Source organism: Apus apus, chromosome 21, assembly GCF_020740795.1.
Source record: "Apus apus isolate bApuApu2 chromosome 21, bApuApu2.pri.cur, whole genome shotgun sequence".
Lineage (NCBI taxonomy): Eukaryota > Metazoa > Chordata > Aves > Apodiformes > Apodidae > Apus > Apus apus.
Window position 1 is genome coordinate 6,782,295 of NC_067302.1, and position 13,178 is coordinate 6,795,472.

General features: G+C 46.7%; 1 protein-coding gene across 2 annotated transcripts in view; it reads right to left on the reverse strand.

Annotated features, from left to right (window-relative positions):
- The window catches only part of MRPS15 (mitochondrial ribosomal protein S15), a 355,627-nt gene that overhangs the window by 59,209 nt on the left and 283,240 nt on the right, over nt 1-13,178 (reverse strand). The gene's annotated exons all lie outside the window — the stretch shown is intronic.

The following is a 13,178-nucleotide window of genomic DNA, read 5'->3' on the forward strand; positions in this document are numbered from 1 at the left end:
TGCTTGGCTTCTCGGAAAGCTGAAGGATGATCAATAGTTGATTAATCTAGTGAAGAAATTAATGTATTAAAAGCAGTGACTGATGTCAAATACATTCTCTCTTGCTTATCGATTTCCTTATTTTTAACCTCCATGTGCCAAAGTTATGGAGCCCAACTCCAGTGTGCAGCTAGTACATTCATCTATTTAATTTCATATGGATATAATTTACTAAGCAATGTATTTGATTGAGTAAATGTGATGCCATTGATTTTGTGGCTGAATTATCTGATTTGATTGGCACTGTGTCCCATTTAATAGAGAAAGCAACCAATCCAATAAGTAATGTTAGTAATTGGGTAGTTGTTCTCTAAAGAAAGATTACTTGAGTTTAAAGAACTAATGTTTCTCGGTTGCAGTGTAAACCAGATAAATTTCTACAATAGATGAAAATGATAACATTTATCTGGTGTAATAACAAAATGCTGGGCTCTCTAATGTAGCACCCAGGGCTCTCAGGCAGCATTGATGGAGCAGCTTATAGGCAGTTGATACATTGATACCAGGCATGAGCTCTGTCAGCTAATTAACCCTCAAAAGACATTGAGAAATGCCATATTCATTGCTGAGCTTATAAGGTGGAGAAGACAGCTGTCCTGCCAGCCCCATGGCCCTGCAGGGCAGCCCACCAGCCCCCACAGGACCCTGCTGGTGACCCCAGCCCCTGCCAGGTTCAGCCCTGTGCCCACAGGCTGTCCCCAGGCTGTGCTGGCCAGAGGATTCCCACCAGTGCTCTGGGGGCAGACTGGGGCTCGTGGCTCTTCTGGGCAGCTGGCTCCAGGAGGGGACCTGAGTTTTCTCCATTTTGTGTTCTAACAAACATGACGGTTCATGTTCTGGACTGCAGAGCAGTCAGACGCATCGGGGGCTCAGAGCAGCCCTCTCTGCCTGCAGATCAATAGTGTTCAGATAAGGGAGCAAGAGCAGCCTTCACACCAATGTGACTCAACACAATTAAGAACCTTTTCCTTTCTGAAAATACCTTTACAAGCCTGAATCTGAGACAAGTAATTTTATTCAAGGTGATGTTCAATACTGGTAAGCGGAAGGATATTTAATTAAATGCTATACTTGACAAATTTGACACCCAGAATCATCTGTCAAGTTCATGTAAAACTGGTAGAAATAGAAGTGGAACAACTCCTATGCTGATTTATTTTTTTTTTTCTCACCTATGCTGTATTATTTTGCAACAAGGAAAACCAGTCTACATCATTTGGATGCTATGTTTATATATTACCAAGTACAGCCCAGTCCTAATGCTGCTGTGACAGCCAAAAGGAGCTCAGGTATTAGCAGAAGAAAGTAATTTTTTTATTATTCCATTTTATCACTGGATGGAAATTTCAGGACTTAAATTTACCATCACATCCACATCTAAACCTGAATATCTGGGAGGTCATTTACTCCACAGCACAATAAAAGGGAGTCAGACAAGGTAATGCATAATGGAAATCAAAGCAGAACTTCCATTTGCAACTATGCCACACAAAACACTATCGGCTGCACTATCTAAATTATGAGGAGATGTGACTTTCTGATGATGAACACAGAACATAACAAGCAGGGAAAGACAGACCCCGAGGGAGGGGGAATATGCCACTTGTAGAAGCGCTTATCAAAGAGAAATATGCTTCTGTATCTTAAAATGTTATTTTTCTCAACATTTATTGCAGATACTTATAAGCAAGACCTGTTTATTTACTTCATGGCAATTACAGGGTTGCTTAGAACTGTCTTTTCAGACAGATTTTCCCCACAGAAAAGGCTTTCACTGAACATTTCGGGGTTCTACTTCTAAAAATTCAGAACTTCAAAAACATTTTTAAATGTAGACACAGCCAGTTTTTTCTGTTCCTGATGCCTAAGCTGCCCCTTTCCAATTAACAACTTTTTAAGGAAGGAACGATGTTTCACATTCCAGAACAACACAGAACATTTAATTTTCCTCAGAGTGCTTCCCAGAAGGAAGCCCTGGGGGTGCTGGGATGGGATGGGGGCTGGGACAGGACAGGAGCCCCTTGGGACCCACTGCCCCTGGGGTACTGGGTGCTGCCCAACACCAGCCCAGCTCCTCCTGCTGCCCCAGCACACACGGCTGAGGATGCTCTGGGAGCTGCTGCCAGCCCTGACCTGCTGGTGTCCTCACCTGACATGCTGGATTTACCCCACAAACAGAGTTCTGCCCATATGGAGGGGAAAAAAAAAAAAAAAAGAAAAAAAAAAGCTTTGTGTTAGGTCTTCTCAGCTTTTCAGAGGAGATACTCAGCACACAGACTGTCCTGCCTCTAAGCCAGCTTTGTGTGAGAACCAAAGTGGAAAATGGAAATGATACCAGTTCTTTCTGCCCTTAATGAAATGCTGAAGTTCTACAGTGTGGTGGGGGAGATGGTGCTGTGGTGCCCTGAGAAACACAAACCACAGGAATGGTGGCAATTGTAAGCCAAGGATTTTGCAAATACCAGACCTTGAGTCATTTTCCCCTCAGTAATTAGAGCACAGCAAATAAATTAGTATGCAGTTGATTTAAATAAACTGCCACTAGAAGAATTACTTGCTGGTGACTTTCCTCTCACATCACGTATCTGCTGTTGTCACAGAGCACAGAAATTATTTCTGTTTTTTTTCAAACTAAATGTGTTTCATACAGATGGCAGGTTCCCATTCCTGCTTGTTGTTGGACAGGAACAAGAGCATTGTTGGACTGATGTGTAAGACATAAGTTACTTGGAGCCCTGGTGCTCCAATCAAAGGCTGCTGCTGAGAATAATAGACAGATGTGAGTAAAATTCAGAATGGAGGTTTCTGTTTGAAAACAAGAAGACACGTTGCTGACAAGTGACTGGCAGAGATGGATGTCTGCAGAATAAAACCCAAGGAAGTGAAGCCTCTGCCTTATTTCTGGCCAGGAGGATCAGATGCTCTTCAGGGGCCTGTGGCACACTTCAGCAGCCCTAGCCCAGAGTTTATGTGATCTACAAAAGCCTACCCTGCCCAGGAACCAAGTCACCTAGACTGGTGTGATTTATAGAACTGGGAAAGTTGGGGAGATCTTAAAGCAGGTCATCTGGAGGTACAAATTTCACTAACCAGGACACCTGCCATACACTTGCAAAAGATGCAGCAGATTCAAGATACCCCAGTGCCAGCTCCCTCAGATTTTGACCTCTCTGAGCACCAGAGGGAAGCAGGGCCAGGTCAGCTGCATGGCCAGTGACAGACAGCAGGTCTTTGCTGCCCTCAGGCATGCTGTCACCAATTTGGGGACAAATCTTCAGCTCCTTAGTAGAGTGGCAATTTTCCGAAGCACTGTGGGTATGCTGAGGCTATAGAAGCACAAACAATGTGTATCAAAAGCAGGATCTTTGTTTACCAGATGTCAGCTAATAATAAGAGGTATTATACCAGCACTGAGACCCATCCTGCAAGCCATGTACAAGCTTACAAGCTCAGCCAGCTGATTTACTGACTGCTCATACGCGCGTTGCATGAGTTGCTTTGAATGTAATCTACTAAAAACACCCCAATGGGACCCATAAACTTTATATAAGGAGCCTTAACTCAAACAGTAAGAGACTCCAAGGACCCATGGAGAATGGCTCAAATGCTGCAGTGGATGGAATTTTTTATGCATTTTGTTTTTTCTTTGTAGTCACAAGGGCTGTTTTCTGTTTATTTTGCAAAACAGAAGCAGTCCCCCCAAAACTGTCCCCAAATCTCCTCTGCCAAACACAGGCAAGGCAGGAACGTTGTGCCAGCCCATTACAATCCATCCAGACTTGGATGGGCTGCATAGGAAAACAGCTGGGTGACCTTTCCATGTATTTGTCCTCAGTGGGGATTTGTAAAAAGAACGGTCGACACAATTCCAGGGAGTATTTGCCCTCTTGCTTCAGCAGGAAGGCTGAGCAGCAAAGTAACTGTGTAATTCCACTGGGGAAAAACTGTTTGCTGCTGGGATGACAGCCTTTCCTTCGGAAGGGCAGCACTGCTCTGCTGTGTGTGGCCTGACGATGCTCTTGACAACCCCTGGTGAGGCTGAGATCAGAACTGGACCCAGGAGGGCAGGAGCAGCAGGGCTGGCTTCCCCAGGCACTGCACAGTGCTGGGACTGCTGAGGGACAGGGAGCAGTGCTGGGACACAGGGGGACAGAGGAGGACTGAGGGGGACAGAGGGGACATGGTGCTGGGCAGGGCTGTGGGGGAGCAGCTGCTCCTGGGGCTGTTTCCAGCCCCTGCTCCTCAGGCGGCTGCCCTCGCCGCTGGCTGCCAGGCTGGTGGCAACTTGTCTGACAGCTGATCTAGCTGAGCAGTGGGAGGCAAAACAACATGGTGGCTCCTCTGCTCTGATGAGAAGTGCATCACCCAGTTGTTCAGGCACAGGAGGGTTTGGTTTATGGTCGTTTTGGATCTGGCCACTGTTGCAAGAAAAACAATCAGTCACCAAACCTGGGCCAGCGGTCTGTCCTGTTCTGATAAATCCCTTCCAGCCACACCTCCCACTCCTCTCCTATTCCTGTCTGTAGGGGAGGCTTGATAATAATTAGAAAATTATCACGTTTGTATCAATATCATGGTCAAAGTCCCCTCATGCAGTGGCCCCAGCCTCTTCCCACCAGCAGAGGAGGGAAAGGGCTCTCAATGCACCTCCTGCTCCTTTCCATCACTTTGTTTGGAGGTTGGGGCACATCAGACCTGCTTCCATGGCCTTCAGTTTCAAAGGACAGTCCTTCTACTGAAACAGAGCTTCTGGCACACATTTCTTCCTGTGCTTTCCTCATGAAAGCAATAATAAGATATTGATCTACCTTGTTGAGACAATGAAGTCTCTTTAATTAGTTCATTAGTCCTTAGCTCATCAAGACTTGGATGAATGCTCCATTGAATCCTGGTTAATCAGAGGAGTAGACGATTTCAAAAGACTTAGGATGTGCACAGAACTAAAGGCTGGTGGTGGCAGGGTCCTGGGCTAGGGATATTGTCTGGGTTGGTTGAAGATGGTTATTCTCCCATGGAGTGAACCCCAGCTCAGCTGGGCTGTGTCCCCAGCTCTGCAGGTCACAGCTGCAAACACCCGGACACCCAAATCAGGAACCCAACTGCACAATCCTACTGCCCTTCTGGCCCCATCTTTACTTTCCTGAGGAAGAAATCTCTATTAAAAAGTGTCATCTGCATGTCCACAAACCTTGGAGAGACACTGGAAATGCATTATCTCCTGGAACCTGATACAAAGCAGGATTTGGCTGTTCGTGCTACTCTGAGATAATTGTTTCAAAGGAACTTAGTTGTTTTAAAACAACTTTAGAATCAATAACTATTTTAATTTGCAACTTGCAGCTCACTTTGAGAAATAACCTAAAAAGGAAGAATAAATAATACTTCAATTAAATTTCTGTACAATATTTATCTTATTTGGTGTTGTGTGCAGCAGAGCTAATTCAATTTTCTGCTGCCAGCCCAGGCTTGTTCCTCTTTCCCTTGTAATACATAACTTTATGAAGAGGGACTAAATCTTCCTGTGTGAATGGCATTTTATTCCTGAATGCCAACATTTCTGGAAAATAAAATAATAAAATAATTCAACAACAATACTCTTCATAAAACTAAGAATAAAAACCATGGAGCTGAGCTATTTTTCAGTAGGGACAAATGACACACAACAGAGGGAAAGCAGGTGGCAGCTGGAAAGCATCCAAAACCCCCAGAGGCTTCTGGCTTCACAGCTGGGAACCAGGACCTGATTCCCTTTGCTGGAACACCACGTTCCTCTCAATTTCCATGCCAGGGGGAAGCTCCACCTGCGTGAAGGACAGAGAGCCCTGTGGGGTCACACTGAACTATTCCATGTGGCACAGGCAGGAAAGGCGGTTCCTGGCCCTTACAAGGTAAAAATTCAATTGATTTTGGAGCCTGAGGATGGAAATTTCCAATTATATTTATGCAAAGATGAAGACAGAAGCTTCTTGGAAACACACCAACCTGTGCTGGAGCAGGACACGGCAGGTGGGCAGACCCTAAAACTTGTACCATGATGCTCACTTAGTGACATTTCTGTAACGTTGCTGTTCTGTAATTCATTCTCCTGAGTCGCTGTTGGAGCTATTTCTGCTCCATCCCAACACATTTTAATCTACTTTTCTCTAATTGCTGCCTCTGGAGGTGGAAAACAAGCCATGAGCAGTTGTTTCATGTATTGAGGCAAAATGTCAGTCACCTTCTGCCCACGGGCAGCTGTGCCGGTGCCAATCATCTTGAACTACACCCAGTGCAACCAGGAAGGCTGCTGGGGAAACAGAAAGAAATGGAGAAGAGGCCATTCAGCTAAAGGTTGGGAATTGTTTGCAGCAAACTGACAGATGTTTATGGTTCATAAGTACATTCCCAAAAGGACAATGTTAGTAGCTTGAAAAAACTGGAAGGGAGGAAAGATGGAAGAATTGGCTTAACATCTGTGCTTTTCTTGAAAATGTTTTCTCTTAGGAATATCAGGGAAGCTGACATTTTCACCAGGCAGGACAGGTGGGATTCATGGCTCATTGTGGTGAAACAAAGCAGGGGATCCAAAGGAAAGCTTTCTAGGCTGCAGTGTCTCCTTCATAGCTTCTCCACCATTTGGAACACTCACAAGAAGAAAAATATGGACCCACTACAACCTTGGCCCCTTGGCGTGTTTCACGTACTGCTTGAAAACTGATGGCTTTACAGCCTGCCCTTCAGCTCAGCCCTGCACACGGCCTGGAGAGACCACCCCTGCCTCGGAAAGGCCGTGTTGGGAGAAGATCTGCCACCAAGTCCTGGCTTTCCCCCCTGCTCTGCTGACAGCCAGCCCTGCTGATTTGCAGACTTTCCCATGCAGACAGTTTGGGTCACAAGTGTTTGATTATTTTTTAATTCTCCACTGAACTGGCAGTGCTGTGGTGCCAGTGTCACCTAACAGGCGACTGCAGGAGCCGTGTGAGCAGAAAGCGAGACAGCAGCAGAGCAGATGCTTTCTGCTCTCTCACACTTCACTCATAAGATCCACATGACACTTTCACTCATTCCAGCCTGCTTGGTGTTAATTTTAGCATCTATATCTTCTATTTTAGAGCTAAAAACACAGCTGATAACATGGTTAACAACTGCTGTTGGGGGCTGCCCTGGCAGGGAGGCAGCAGCATCCCCACTAGCACCTTGCCCTGGTGGCACTGCCAGGCTCCAGCCTCACAGCTCCTCCCGAGCAGGGCTGGTGCTGCAGCAGCAGTGGCCACAACCCCTGCCCTGTGCTCAGTGCTGCTCTGACTGGCTTATTAGACAAAGGCCAGGGGATAGTATCAGCTCTGATGAGATGGATGAGCCTGCAAGCTCTTCCCTGTCTCCATCTCTCCTCTCTATGGTGCCCAAGGGCATGAGGTGCTCAGCTCACCTTGCCAGGATGACATTCCCAGGAGCAGGGAGCTGTGCTTATCCAGTACACACAAGATCCCTTTTCTCACTTTGCTGGTGCTTGGTGCTCTCTTCTCTTGCAGATTCTTCTCCTTTGTTCAATAGATCAGGTTGGGGCTTCTTATGGAGCCTCCCCTGTGGCCCTGGCCACAGCCAATGCTCCAGCTTCAGCTCTCACTGAGGCCCTGTAACTATGGTGGCTTCTAAGGCAGACTGCTAAAGTTCTGGGGGATCTCCAGCTCTGGACCTGCATCAAAAACCAGCAGCTGCAAAGTCTCTAGCACATCATCTCAATCAGGCCACAGAGCTGTAAACCTGCACACCCCAAAACAGGGTTTGAGTGAAGAAGAGGATGCAAAAGAGAAGCATACAGGTCTCTGGTACATAACAATGTCAGAAATTTCAGATTAGCCAAGAGCAGAACCAGCTGAAAATGTGCATTTTTGCCTTAATTTTATTTTCAAAGTAATAAACTCTGTAATTAACCATAGCTTAATAAGTCATCAATCTTGTGGGGAAAAAAAAAAAAAGAAAAAAAGAAAAAAAAAAAGAATAACAAGCTAATTAACCAGGATGCATTCTCCTAGCATAGACAATCAATGTCTTATCATAATGTAGGGGTATCTCTAGAGGGGAAGGGAGGAGATTGGAAACAATTAAAGAAGCTAAATATTGAGAAAGAGAATGCAGAAAAACAATGAAAAAACCCCAAACCAATGAAGAGACAAACTCCAGTGTTTGAATCCCAGTACCATTACTTCCCATTTTACTTCTTAGAGAAAAAAGAGAGTAGGAATTAGCTTTAGTATTCTGAGTAACTGCCTTATATTTAACAAAGACAACAAGAATCACAAGGTTAGCAAATACTCTTTTAATCACCCTCTCCCCAAGAAATGCCAGTCTTCTGCCATTAGAGCCAGTGCCTGGAAACAGAGTGAGTTTGCATTCGTATGAGATTGCAGAATGTCCTAATCTTCCTGTTTCCCACACACATTTATTCCAGTGATTCCCTTTGCTTCCTCTTGTCAGCCTGAAGTTAATTCAAACCATTTTATACTCAAAAAGCAAGTCCTTTTTTGTATGTTTAAAATACAGCTTGAGCCTCTCCTAGTTCAATAGAATCACTTGGGTTGTAAGCAACTGCTCAAGCAATTGCTGCTTCTTCTCTCAAGAATATTACATTCTCTGTTGCTGACAACAAAGATATCAAGACTGTTAATATTGTTGTCCTGGTGACTGACAGCTGCTGCAAATATGGCCAATAAATGACTGCACTTTGGGAGCAGTGCAAAGCTTTGAGTGGAGCTGGGGTGATCTGCTACAACCTCCTGAGGAAAACCCGGAGTTGAGGCATCCACCAATTTAATCACAAGGCTGTTCAGAAAGTCTCACACACACCTCTCCTCCAAGTGAGGCTGTTAAAAGGGACTGGCTTTTAAACTGTTCTGTGCTAGGAAACTCCAAGTCCCAAGGCAGAGGGGGAAGGGTCTCCTCCAGCCCTTCTGAGAGCAACGTGCAACCAAATGGCCAAAGAGGATGGAAAGCCATCTCCCTTAGCAACAGTTGGCCCATGAAGGGACAGAATGACTCCCAAATCTTGCCCTGGTGTCCACAGTGCAGCTCCACAGGGAGTTTACAGAGCTGTTCAGGTGGGTGAGCACATCTGCTCCCTCCTGGGGGGTGAGCTGAGCTGTGGGAGCTGCAGCAAGTGCGTACAGAGCGGCCGGCAGCGGCTGCACGGGGGCCTCTGGAGAAGGGACCTGAGCTCCTCCCTTCCACTGAGTGGTTACATCTTCTTGCTTCTCACCTGAGGCACGAGATGATCTTTAAGGTCCCTTCCAACCCTGAGCCATTCTATGAGATGGGCTCAACACATGGGGTGCCACAGCAAATACACAGTTGTGGAAATTAGAGCAGCTCTGCAGGAGCCCGAGCAGGCTGTTTCATCTCTCGCGTTCGAGTTCTGTTCCTTCACCAGATCTCCCAGCCGGGCTCACTGAACCAGCCGGAGGAGGAAGCTCTGTGTGGCTGCACGTGCCAGGCTGGGGGGGCATAATCCTGGCTGGGTAACGGTCTCTCACTGTATCTCGAAAGGGCTTAAAAGCTCCATCAAGGAATGAAAACTGCAGTGGAGCTAGTGGAAGAATTAAATCAAACAGATGGAAGTGTGGGAGTGGAGTTTGGGCCAAGAAAGGCCAATTTCAAACCTTATTTTTAATTAAATTGGGCAAGTTTTTAACTGATAAAAACATCTTTGGATTTAATGGCATTTAGCTGCTTTAATTGGGATGTCTATATTTGGAGTTTGCAGACAGAAACAGATAATAAGGCGACAAAAACAGATCACAGGGGCTTAAAATCCTGGCATTTGCATAACCCAGTTGTTCACATTATGAAATGGAAACCCTGTTATCAGCTTGCATAAAACAGCTTGTTTTGGTAGATTGCAAATACTGTGTTTAATTAACCAAGCTTCAGGGACAGTGAATCTTATTGTTACAAGATACAACTGTGGAAATAAAGGCATTTTCATTTAAATAAAACAAAAGGGGATGTTTATCAGGATGTTACTTAATTGTCAGCATTGCTAAAGAGTTTTGTTACTACCATAATTTATGAACTGGAATTGTTCAGTGAAGCAGGGAACCAGGAGCCTTTGTCCTGTGCAATTAAAGCTCTGTCATCTTAAATCCAGGCATTAATGATGCCAGCAGCTAAGGGGAAACAAGAAAAATATTGCAATCCCACTAGAAATCCTGGTTTATTAATGAAATCCAGTTTTACCCAATTAGTCCTCTCAAAGCATCTCTATCTACCTTTGGCACTGCCAGCTAGTCCCCTACAGCATCACCAAGATCCCACCAAAGAGCAGAGGAGAACAAAGCTGGGCAAGTAGGGGGGTAAGTGCCTTTAATACACACTTTGCTATCCCTCCCTTAGCATTCAAGCAAGAGATCCTTATCTGAAAAGCCAGAAATTGCCCACAGAGTAAGATGGAAAATAACTGAGCTGCTAGGGAGGAAATGATTAGGTTTTCCTTGCAGAAAATACTGCTGGGAATGGAAAACATTCTTGCTTTGAGTTTGAGACACAATAAAACCTAAACATTTCTGTATCAAGATGTATTTTTGCTAACATTTCCAGTCTGTCAGAAAACATTTTTCACTAGGAGGAAAAAAAAAAAAAAAAATCAAGCCTCTCCAGAAATGTTGTTTGCCATTTTGCAGCCTCACTGGGAACCTGCCCTGGGAACAGTGCCTGAGGCCACACCTGGAAGCAGCTGTGCCAGCAGCCCTGCCCGGGGAGCCTGCTGAGCTCCCAGGAACACAAAAGGGAGGAAAAAGGGACTCTGTGCCACAGGACAGGCCCTGCCCACATTACCACTGAGGCAAGGTACAAATCATAGGATATTTCTCTGAAATATGTAATTGCATTTGAACGGACACAAAAGCTGCAGTTGCTGAGCTGCTTCCAGAACAAAATACATTCCACAGCCTGAAACAAGGTCTTACTTACATGCTGTGTTTTTCTGTGATTGCTTAAATATGCTTATCAGATTGGTCTCTTCACAGTACAGCACTTCAGAAAAGACAATGTCCAACATCAGATGCCCGACCACAGTGAAACCCCCCCAGAATTCCTACAGGCAGCAGGGACGAGTCTGCAGGGGCATTTAGCAAGAGGCAGAAGCTGCTGGTGAACCCAGCAAAGCACATTATCAAAGAGATGTGCTGGAGTAATCAGAGGGGAGAGCAAATGCTGCTGGCAATAAAAGCCTGTGTGGAACCCAGCTGAGAAGCCCACTGTGAGACCCACAGGGGCAAATTTCCCTGTGGTAGGACAAAAGAGAGCAGAAAGTGAATAGCAGAAAAATCTACTGCAAGGTGCCCATTATCAAGCGGCAGTGAAGCTGTAAAAAAATGGAGAACTGAATTTGAGGAGGGAAAGGAAGCAGGCACCCTGTGGACACAATTACAGAGACTTCTCAGAAATTGCTGGGTGGGTAAATCCTGAAGAGCAGAAGGGAGAGGTCTGAGGATGAAAGAGGAGCAGTGGTTTCCCCACACAAGCCAAGGAAGCACCTCACTGCCTCTGCCCTGCCAGCCCAGCCCCTCAGCCCTGTCCCAGCAGCACATACACCCTCCTGCAGGGCCACAGCCCCCAGCTGTCCCCTCTGGATCCCAACTACTCCCTCCCAGCAGCACACAGGGCACTTGTCTTCCTGCTGCCTTGGGCCCCACAGCTGGTGGGGTACAAACCCTGTGACACAGCCCAGTCCCCCTCGCATGTCCTGGGCCTGAACTGTCACAGCAGCTGGTCTTTCATTGCAGGCACCAGGCTCTGTCCCCTCCGCCGGGTTAGATCATTCCAGGCACAGCCTCACACTAAAGCTGGGCTTCCCCACACATGCAGCTCCTGGTTTGTCAGGTCAGCTGGATCCAGGATTGCAACCCACCTGCCTCTAGCTTCTTGTTACCAACAAAGCACTATCTCTGCAGAGCACCTAGCCATGCCTTGAGCAACGGGGAGGCCCAACAGTGGGGCATGCTGTGGGCCACCCCAGCAGGAGCCCATCAGCATCCTGGAACCCACTTCCCAGTCCTGCTGGTCCAGCACTGCTCAGCCTTGTGCTACCCCAACTGGGAGCTTCACCTGGAAACTTCCCAGCAGCCAGGCTGCTCTTGGAAAAGGTGAACCTGGTGCTTGAAAGGCACCAAATCCTTTAATCCTTGCAGCCACTTTAACCCTTGGCCTCCTGAGCCCCACTGAAGGATCTGAAAGATTCCTGAAATCCCTAAGTATCATAAGGATCATTGTACATCCTTAAATAAACCTCCTTTCTTTACCCCTCTCCCTTTGTGAGGATTTATGCTCTGTGAGAGGCACAGCTGCTCCTAAGGAAATGGCTGGAGGTTCAAAAACCCCCTCCTGGTTTTTATTTCTTGCCTCTCAAGGGTTAACAGTCCTTTGGAGAGCACAGTGCAGCCTGTCTATCCACTTCAGTAATTGAAATCAATTTCTCTGCCTTATCTTTAGGAAACCTATATAGTCAAGACACTAATCTGCTGGCTCTGGCATCTTTCAAATGAAAACCTATTTAAAAAAAGAAAAAGGTCCTTGCCCTGCTTGCTGATGCTCCTTTGCTCAGCTTCAGAGGGGGAAGACAGGGGGGAGACAGACAGACTCCAGGCCTAGACTTTTTCTGGAAGCAAGCACCCGCTCTAGTCAGCCCTTGGGCCTCCAGGGCAGGGTACAGATGAGCTCCCCCCTGGCCTCCCCCATCCCAGCACTTCTGACCACTCCAGGACAAAGATGGGGAGGGAAACCCACCATCTGCTCATGGACCAGGGGGGCTCATGCACTGGCTATGGGGACACCCAGCAGGGAGGATGGACACTAAAGGCCCCCAGATCAAGAAAGGGGCTGGGAGAGGGGCTTTTGGCCAGAGAGCTCCTTGGCTCCGCTTGCAGTTACTGCCAGGCTCTGTTCCTGAGCCTGTACCCACCATGCTACTGTGTCAGACCCCTCAGGCTGCCAGCTGCGCACAGATGTGGTCAGTGACCAAGGAGCTAACCCCCCTCCAGCTGGTCAGTGACACGGATGAGTGCCACCCTTCACAAACCTCTCCTCTCAAATCTTCCATTACCTAAAATGAAGCCCGCAGACAAAAGCAGACCCAAACCATGTTCTCTTCTAATCCTGGTCATTAG